This window comes from Papaver somniferum, chromosome 4, assembly GCF_003573695.1.
Source record: "Papaver somniferum cultivar HN1 chromosome 4, ASM357369v1, whole genome shotgun sequence".
In the NCBI taxonomy this organism is placed as follows: Eukaryota; Viridiplantae; Streptophyta; class Magnoliopsida; order Ranunculales; family Papaveraceae; genus Papaver; species Papaver somniferum.
The window spans coordinates 119945636-119956085 of NC_039361.1; the positions used below are offsets into that span (position 1 = coordinate 119945636).

The 10450-nt window shown below is 36.9% G+C and overlaps 1 pseudogene; it reads right to left on the minus strand.

The window, feature by feature from the left end:
- Positions 1 to 9850: 9850 nt before the first annotated feature.
- LOC113276770 lies at positions 9851 to 9950 on the minus strand (annotated as a pseudogene).
- Positions 9951 to 10450: the final 500 nt, after the last annotated feature.

Below are 10450 nucleotides of genomic sequence, written 5' to 3' on the forward strand. Positions count from 1 at the left end.
TCTTGCCTCCAAAGTGGGATACTTTTTGTCGAAGATGTAATTAAAATGTAAACGTTTTATACGTCTGTTGTGAAATTGAGTTAATAAATATAATTTTCACAAAATTGGTTAAAAAGACCAAAATCAACAATTTCTGGGTGAAATGGACAGTTAGATTTTGATACTGTTTAAATGGACAAAAATGTAAAAACAGGCAGGATGTAACCAGTTTCATCGTGCCCATTTTCAAATATTTTTTCTTATTTTTAATTTACAACAGGATGTATCCAGTTTCATCCTTACTATTTTTTAAATTTAAGCTAGGATGAATCCAGTTTCATTTTTGCTATTTTTTCTTTTGACCATTTCACCCAAACTATTTTTTACTCGTCCATTTGAACCGTGATTTAAAAATATTTGGACAAATGACCCATTTTCCGTATAATTTTGAGATAAAGTTGGTCTTTCCTTCCTTTCTTCTCCTAGCAAAGCATGCTTGACCATGAGCGATTATAACAAGAAAAAGAAAAGTTTGGTCATGAACAAAGGGGATATTGCTGTATCCGTGATTCGTATTTATATATGTGAACACTGATTTTAAAATTCTTAATTTATATTCCCTCTGTCCCACTATTCTTTAGGCAACAAACGGAAAGGAGTATTCTAATGTATTTTTTACAATTATACCCTTATGGATAATAACTTGTCAAATTTAGAAATGATTTATCTCAGAAATGATACCATGGATTTTCGTAAACTTTGTATCATTGAAAGGCATTTTAAAACACCTAAGTAACGAATATAAATATGGATACCAAATTATACATATTTCCTATACTAACAATAATCAATCAAAAGGATAATTTTATAAATATCCCCTTGTTTAATGAGATAGGTCAATTAATAATGGGACAAAATTTTGAACCAAGTAGGTCACCTAATAGTGGGACGGAGGGAGTATGTATTTCTGAGTATTAGTTTAAAATAAAAAGGCTTAAACCCATAATAGATGTGCGGGAACATGATACTGCCTCCCCCATTTAGAGATCTTCGCCTTCAAGGATAAAGTTAAGAAATTGAGGTTTGATGTGTGTTGTATCCTCCCATATTGCATCTCCTGGAGCTGCATTAGACCCCCGAACTATAATCAGTGTGTAATAGGAAAGTCGGCTTTAAGAATAGTTCTTGATCTACATGTTCTATCACAAATTGGCCAGTACGATTCACTAAGGGTAGCTGAGGTAGTGTTGTAGCATGTAACCTAATCCTTTTCTTCAACCGTGACCACATGAAAGACTGGATGCATTCTTGACCCCAAAGGAAGTTTAAACTTATATGAAACAACACCAACTTTCTGTAACACCTCAAAAGGACTAAAGTACTTTGAACATCTTTCTAAGAGCTATTGAAGCTTGCCTATAAGGATGTAACTTCAGAATTACCATGTCTCCAACTTCGGGAACCCTATCTGATCTTTTCTTGTCAACAAAAAACTTCAACCTATTATGTGTTTTTGATAATTCATCCTTGAGGGCCTGCAACATAATATCTCTCTCCTGCAAGTAATTCTCCAATATTACCACAGAAGTGGAAGTAGAAATAGGATAAAACAAGGCTTAAACCCATAATGGATGTTCTATCACAAATTGGCCTGCGAGTATGTATTTCTGAGTATTAGTTTAAAATAAAAAGGCTTAAACCCATAATAGATGTGCGGGTACATGATACTGCCTCCCCCATTTAGAGATCTTCGCCTTCAAGGATAAAGTTAAGAAATTGAGGTTTGATGTGTGTTGTATCCTCCCATATTGCATCTCCTGGAGCTGCATTAGACCCCCGAACTATAATCAGTGTGTAATAGGAAAGTCGGATTTAAGAATAGTTCTTGATCTACATGTTCTATCACAAATTGGCCAGTACGTTTCACTAAGGGTAGCTGAGGTAGTGTGGTAGCATGTAGCCTAATCCTTTTCTTCAACTGTGACCACATGAAAGACTGGATGCATTCTTGACCCCAAAGGAAGTTTAAACTTATATGCAACAACACCAACTTCGGGAACCCTATCTGATCTTTTCTTGTCAACAAAAAACTTCAACATATTATGTGTTTTTGATAATTCATCCTTGAGGGCCTGCAACATAATATCTCTCTCCTGCAAGTAATTCTCCAATATTGTCACAGAAGTGGAAGTAGAAATAGGATAAAACAAGTGAGGTGGTTTGTACCCATAAAGAGCTTGAAATGGAGACATCTTAAGACTGATATGATAGTTGGTGATGAACCATCATTCAACTAGAGCAAACCACTGTACCCGTTACTTAGGATGAGAGCTTGTCATACATCTCAGATACTACTCAACACAAGCATTTTCCCTCTCAGTTTGACCATCTGTTTGAGGATGGTAAGAAGTACCAAGCTTCAATGTAGTGCCCAAGGATTTGAATATCGCGCGCCCACCAGAATTGACTGATAAAAATCTTGTCTTTGTCACTAAGTATCAACTTTGATGATAGATAAATCTAAGAGCATAGATTATATCTTAGCTTGTTATGTAGAATTCCCATGGATCGTGTTCTTGTCTCTTGCTTAGGAGTCAGATAAGCAGGGAGAATATAATACAAAGAGCATAAGATTTATTGATACCTGCATCAAGTCATTACATTTTGGACTTTACGAATGATGTGGTTGCACCAAGTCAATGACTTACGATGAAGGTGCATAAAAACCAACAATAATAAAATTTGTTCAATCATTGAAGCATTAATTATGTAACCATTTGAAGATTGGTACATCTCGTGGAGCAGGGGATCAACAGATGGAGATGTCAATTTTTGTCTTTCTTTACAACTGATAGGACATAACAATTTGGTATAGTATTTGAGCAAATTACAAGCAAAGAAGTTGATGGGAATAAAGCGTAAGGATATATATATATATAACAGAATTATGTAAAACAATTAGAACATCTGTTAATTAGAGATCCTCATCTTACCTGATTTTTGGATATGATGAGGATCCAAATCTATATTTCTTAGAACGCACAAGGGCTATTATTTTCATACTTACCACGAGATACAAGCCAACGTGTATATTTATGTATTACTCTTATTTTTGAGTTTCTAACATTTGGATTGCAAAAGTAATCATAAAAATCAATGTCATCGTGAAAGAAAATGAAGTTAGAACCTTTACCTGAGTTTGTCTGCAAAAGTAATCATAAAAATCAATGTCATCGTGAAAGAAAATGAAGTTAAAACCTTTACCTAAGTTTGTCTGATTTTCCTTGAAGATGCAAGATAACTTGTTGATGAGATTGTTGTACCCAGTTATCATCATGTTCATTTTATCCAGTTGCACAGTTTCCCTAGCCGGTAGCTCATTGTAATCCTTTGTAGTAGAATGCTTACTTTAGGAACCCATATTTTCTAAGGTTCCTTCAAGCTCTTCTTGGAGTGTTTTGTGCCAATACTCTTGCTTGCAGCTCGTTCATTAGTGGAGTAAGTAGAACTGACAGTCTTGGGATACGATTCCTTGAAGCAAGGATCAACACTCGTTTTCTTGAACTGAGAGGTTTTAGAATTTTGAATATCAGTAACACGTTTTAGGATGATATTCAAGGTGTTTTGTAGATTTTTGAAAAGACTATCCTCCAATCTAAGCTTACACTTTCTATGAACATGTCCTTCTATATTGCAGAAATAGCAAAAATTTTGAGTCATGATGGGTTCAGAATGAGTTGACTTGACATAAAAAACACCAGATGAGCCTTCCCTTCTTGGAGAAATAGTTTTTTCTTCGTCAGCGAAATTCAATTGTTCATTCCTTACCAAAGTAGTGACACTTTGAACATGATCTTCTGAAGGATATTTTGTTAGTTTATTGATGGCTTTCATAAGTGCAATCAAATTAAATCACTTATTTCCACATAATTAATTGGTAATATAATGGAAGTAAATATCGTTCCCACGAAGAGCGGTGAGTTTTAGTTGTCAAAGTGTCACAACTAAATAGAGATATGATGGATAAAGATAAGTGCAACCTATTTAAATTGTGAGCAATAAATAGAGATATGATTGAGGAATCCTTATTCGTTACTAAACTGTCAATGAGTTAATATATTCATCTATTCGTCATTAATCATAGATTATCACCAACCGCAAGAAAGAAGCTAGAGCGGTGTTATCCTCTAAATTTCTTTGGTCACTGGATACCGAAGCGCCCGAATACCAGATTCTATTCGTCCAAACCACCAAGTAGTAGCGCACTCAAGGTGTATCTTGGTCGAATGCTTTAAGTTTTATCACTTAGGTCAATCCTAGTAATTAAACTCTTAGCTCAATGTCCATTTTCTAGTGTTGTTTCTACACGCGATTGCTCCACAGAATCCCTCTGCAAGTTTTCACGTTTTCTACTTGTGTAGGGGTTATTCAATAATTACACGGATATCCTAACCCTTTACTAGATTTATATTAATCAAGAAACTGATTTAGTTGGCCACCTAGAACAATCAATCAATCAATCATAAACATTATTATAGTAGAAAAAAACGATAATCATATAAAGAAATCAAAATAGATTCATATATTAATTCGAATCAAGTTTATAACTTAGAATTCATCCTAAATCAATAGGTGTTTATCTACTCATGGATGTGAAACACCCATGATATACATATAAGAAAAGTAAAGAGATATCATTACCATTGATGAACCGCTCTGAAACCCTAGCTTTTGCTCCGTGTGTTGTTTCTCCCCTCTAAGACTCACAATTTGGTGCCCTCCCTTTACATGGCCAAATACCTATTTATATATGTTTACATTTCTTGGCCTTCAAGTATCTAAGTAGGTTCAAGAACCCGACACTAAACTACGATAGGAAGACCTAAAAGATAGTTCGTGAGTTTTAGACTTCATGATACATGTACCAATATGCATACCATATTTTTAGAAAAGTAACCTGGAAATTTTTGATGTCCATACCAGTATGCGTACCCTCCAGGTCAAGAAATTCAGAGTTTTCATGGTACATGTACCAGTATGCGTACCCTACTATCTTCGGTAAACTTGTTTTGCCCATAACTTCTTCTTCCGAACTCAGAGTGACCTCAATATTATTTTTTCGTTCTCTTTGTCATTGAATTCTCTTCAAGAATATTGATAAGAAATACTGAATTCGAATGAGTTAATCCTGGTCTTTGGCCCATCTCTTGATTTTGATCATTTTTTCGCCGTTTCGTCGCACTTCTTCCACTTCTCTTTCACTTAGGAACTTGGAATACTTCTCTTCTTAGCTCTTTTTAGCACCTTGTGTCTCCTTTTTGAATGATTCACCTAATAGAGACAAATAAGATAAAACAAGATTAATAATACGAAAACATGCAAGAATAATAGCTAAAAAAAATATGGAATGGACACTAAAATCATATGAATTATGCACTTATCATTTATTATGAGTACCATTTGAAAATGTGGGGGTACCAAAATACACCACCAACTTTTTCTTAGGAAACTTGTATGGAAAAAACCTAAATACAATTCTGAGAGTTCAATTTAATGAATCTCAATCGAAGAATAATATTCAGAGTTACATCTCTTTCTCTCACAATCAGAAAGTTGACAGAACCAAATCCGTGAACCTGATTTACGTGTGAGAGTGTTGATGGTGGTTTTTAGCTTAGGGTTAAAATCGTAAAACCTTGCATCAGATGTGACGTCACTCTGCAAGGAAGCGGTGCTGCGAGTACTAGCCTCTCCACCGACGCATTTATTGAACCGCTCAATATACTTTAAATTCTAGCGCCTCGCAAATACTAGACTCGATGAGTACTTTCCTGTGCTATGTTCCTCAGAAGAACCCTTAAATCGGTATGGCATGAAGGATTTATGTTCACTCACAGCTGAGTAGCATGAAACCTCCAAGTACCAAAATTAAGGCCATTGCACGAAAGGCTCAGACAGAAAGCATATTGCATGTTGTAGGTAAAGATTTTTGTGACAACATACGAAAATCCATCTAATCATTGTGATGACTTGCAAAGAACTCATAAACCCAACTAAATTACAAATTAAGGTTTTGCGCCTCGCGCCATATACTAGACCCCGTTGGTTGAAACCATGCCTAGCCAAGCTAGGTAACCAAATTCGCCGCAGCGCGCTAAAAGTTCGGCCACGCCCTAACATGCCGGCCCTCTTCCCATTGACCAATCAGGTCACTTCAAAACCGCCACCATACATTGGAAGCGTAGCCACGCCCCTAGCATGCTGGCCCCACTTTATGACGACCAATCAGGTTACTCCAAACCTGCCACGGCCTCAAAAGAAGTCGTTATATTAAGCTAGCTTCCCAAAACGTGCTAGCTTCCCAAAAACGTGCTAGCTTCCCAAACGTGCTAGATTCCCAAACGCGCCACACGCATACTACACGTGTTAATTAGGGTTTTAACACACCAAACCCTTATTTGGGCAAGTTGCAACCAAACTCGTTCACGATACTTTGGCCACGCCGCAACTAGCATAATGCTATGCCTTGGCCACTGGCATACCACCAACACGTTGCCAATATTGATATGCAAACAAGATGCGGCCACGATCAATGGCCATCTTTTCTCATGAGATGCAAATCTCAGCCGTCCGAACTCGCTACCAAACCGCAAGAGTTGTGGCGACTTTTGGCCACAACGCCAAATCCCTTGGTTTGTGCCGCCTGATAGACACATTTTTGTGTCCGATTTGTCTCGATTCTATATGTTTTTAGGGCTCATTTTTGTACTTATTATGGTGTTTTATTTATTTGTAGGTATTTTTGGCCAATAAACATTTTTGGAAAAAATTGGCTCGATAAGTTGTCGGAAAGCACCCTGAGGACATTTGCCATTCGGACTCTCACTTTGGATAAGGGGTAACCTAATTACTAAGGGGCATCCCATTTCCAGGCAGTTGCTAATCGCACCCCTACTCTGGGTAAGGGGCAACCATCTTCAACATTCAAAAATCAGGTTTTTGGCGGGAAAAAAGTGCAGTTAAAGAGCAGTCTTGGCAATCGTGATTTGAAGGAGTTTGAGGTCGATTAAACCTCTGATTTTCATAGGATAGACTCCTTATGGGTCTAGGAATCTGATATTGGTGTTTAAATCGATTAGAATGGGCTCAATCGACGGATTTTTCTCACAACAAGAAAATATGGAAAGTCACGTGTGTGACCTGTTTTAGGGAATTTTAGAGAGATTAAAGCGCTGTAAACCTTCCCAAAGATTTGTATCTATCTAAGGAAGAGTTTAGAATAAAAAGGAAAGCTCAGAAACGCGTAGAAATCCTAAAACAAGAAATTGCCGCAACTTGGCCGTGAAGAGAAGGAAAGAGATTTTGGAAGATTTGGGAGAGATTTAATCGGTATTTTTGATATAAATAGATGTCTTGGGTCATATAGAAGAGGTGTCGAGAGTTTGGGAACCTAAGGAGAGCCAGAGAAGAAGAAATCAGAGCTTTACCAAACTCTGTTTCTGCTGCTGCTGCTGCTGAAGAAGAACGCGAAGAACATTGACGCTCGGTAACAGTCGCAGAAAGTGTCGTTGTTTAACAGCTGAAGAACATTAAGCTGTTCAGGGCAGTCTTATTCTAGGGTCTTAAAATCAGCGACAAAGCAACAGTTTTTCTGTAACAGTTCCATTGTAACAGCTTTTTGCAACACCAATACACTGTTGCAAACAGTCTGTGTTATTACTTTTCACTCTTTTAATCATCTTTTGAGCAACAAACACATATTTTGAGATCATGATTAATATGAGGAGCTAAACCCCATTGCTGAGGCGATAGAGGAAGCTATTTTTCCAACAAAAAGTGGTATATTCTATTTTATCTTTTTATTTGCAATAATTATGATTATTTGCCTTGAACTATTATTGAATATGATTTTTATTTGAGTGATTGTGATCTATTTTGATGGAGTATGCTTAGTTTTAAGACTTTTGATGCTTCATACTTGGTATTTACAATTATTACTTTTGAAAATCTACTTGTTGCAATATTTTAGAATCAAATTAAACAAGAAAATTGCATAAATATAAGTATTGGTTTAATCACTTTGAACTTGGAAAATAGTGGAATCTTAGCCTCAGTGTTTCTTTTAGTATTGATATCATCTTTGATTGAGTTTGCTATAATTTTTAGTGAGTTTTATTTTAATATTAGAATTTAAGTCTAATTAATATCCTTCACAAGTCTGAGAATCGAACCACTTTTACCACTATCTACAAATCACATCAATTTTTGGCGCCGCGCGGACTTGTTTTTAGGGTTTTAGATTTATTTTTTTTTTTTTTTTTTATTTTTTGTCCTTTTTTATGTTTTTGGGTATTTATCTTGTGTCTACAGGTTCTGGATCATAAAGAAAATTGAGCCAAGGAGTTTGGTGATTTCATAAAGACTTGGAGCTAAAGATTAAAGCAAAAAGAACAGAAAAGACAATTTTATTTTAGACAATTTTAGTTTAGGGTTTGTTTATTTTATTTAAAAAAAAACTGTATTAGGGTTTATTATTTTTGTAATTTTTTTTTTTTTTGGACTTTTGGACTTTGGACTTTGGGACATTATTTTTTTTATTACCCTACGGAAGGGTACTTTAAATATAAATGTTTGCAGAGAAGGAGGACAATTACGATATTGTCTCTGCACCTTGGGTTCGTACACTAGACATCGGAGTCAGTGGCCCGAGTCGACTACAACCGATTCATCCCCCGTCTGGAACGGGAGGTAAGATTCTAAACACTCGCGAATCCCCTGTCAGCGAGTTACTGGACTCCTTCGTATGCATATATGTTGAGGACTGAATACGGACATTTATTTTTCTAGTAAAGGGCAAGGCCTGGCCATACAAGATAAGGGTTCGGATTTCATCACCGTTCTCTTCTTGCCCGCTTTAGGAACACGTAACCTACGCGAACCTAAGCCTAAAATTTTGACTAGAACGAGACCGATAGGGTAACGAGCTTAACAGGAAAGTCATTCGAAAAATATTGGTTACTCTTTTAAGCATACTTCGAAGTTCTTGACGGTTTCTGTAAGTTGAATGCGTGACTGCGCCGCCTTGTAATACCGGTGAGGCCTTGGGTATCAAAGCTCCACCGAGCTTCCCTCGCCTCTATTCAACTTACGTTAACTCGGATTGATTCCAGAGGGGTTTGCTTAAATTGTAACGAATTCCCGTTCGAAGGATTAGAAGCTGGTCTAGAAACAATCTAAGTGGAGCCATCATGCTTTTTGTTTGCTAGAAATCAATAGGTTTGATTTGGTTGAGTCGGCCTTGATCTGTGTTTGCTTACCCTTCCAATTTAGAAAATTCTATTGTATGCCTGAACGTAAAAGAGACGCACTAGGTAGATTTGTTAAAGAGAAACCTAGTAGTTCGAAGCGTCTCGATTACCTTAATCTAGAAAGTCCGGCTTTTGAAGAGTCTGTTTTTGAACGTTCTTTGACTGAGGAGAGAATCCTGTTGCTCCGATAGCGCCAGAAATGGCAACTTTGAAAGCTTTGTTGAATCCAACTAGGACTACCCGTCCTTCGTGTATTAAGTTAGCTGAAACGGAGGCACCCTATGAACTGAAACCTGGGACCTTACAGATGCTCCCAATCTTTTTAGGGAAAGAAAATGAAAACCCTTATTACCATGTTAGGGATTTTGAGGAAATTTGTAGTACTCTAAGAATTAGAGGCTTAGATGATGATGCTTTGAAACTTAGGTTATTCCCATTTTCCCTGAAAGATAAGGCCAAGTCGTGGCTGTATAGTTTGGACTCCGAGTCAATTGAGACATATGAACAACTTACATCTGCCTTTTTCAATAAGTTTTTCCCTAGGCACAAAACATCGTCTATTAGGACGCAAATATGCACATTTTCACAACAAGAGGGAGAATCTTTATATAGGTATTTGGAAAGGTTCAATGATTTATTATCCCAGTGTCCTCATCATGGTTTAGAAAAGGTTAGGCTAGTTCAGATCCTTTATGAGGGTTTAGATTATTCCACAACGACCATGGTTGAGTCTCTATGCACTGGTGGATTTGAAAACCAAACTGTTGATGCGGCGATGGAATTTTTTAATGAAATCGCCGAAAAAACCCAGCAATGGGAAAATAGTAGGGCACCCCAGAAAACAATTCTTTTAAGTAGAGGAAACGTTAATAGGGTAGAAGGAGGCTATGAATCAGATGCCAAAATTGCTGCTATAGCAAAAAGGTTAGAAGCCTTAGAAGTGGGCCAGACTAGTGGTAGAGTGGAGCCTTTTTGGGAAGGCCAGAATATTGAAGAGCAGGCCAATGCTCTTTATAATAACACTAGATTTGATAACCGTCAAAAGATTGACCCATATTCAGAAACCTATAATCCTGGTTGGAGAAACCATCCGAACCTTTCGTGGTCTAAGGGCCAAAGTCAAGGTCAGTTTAGTAATTCTAATGCTCCCCCAGGTTTTGGCT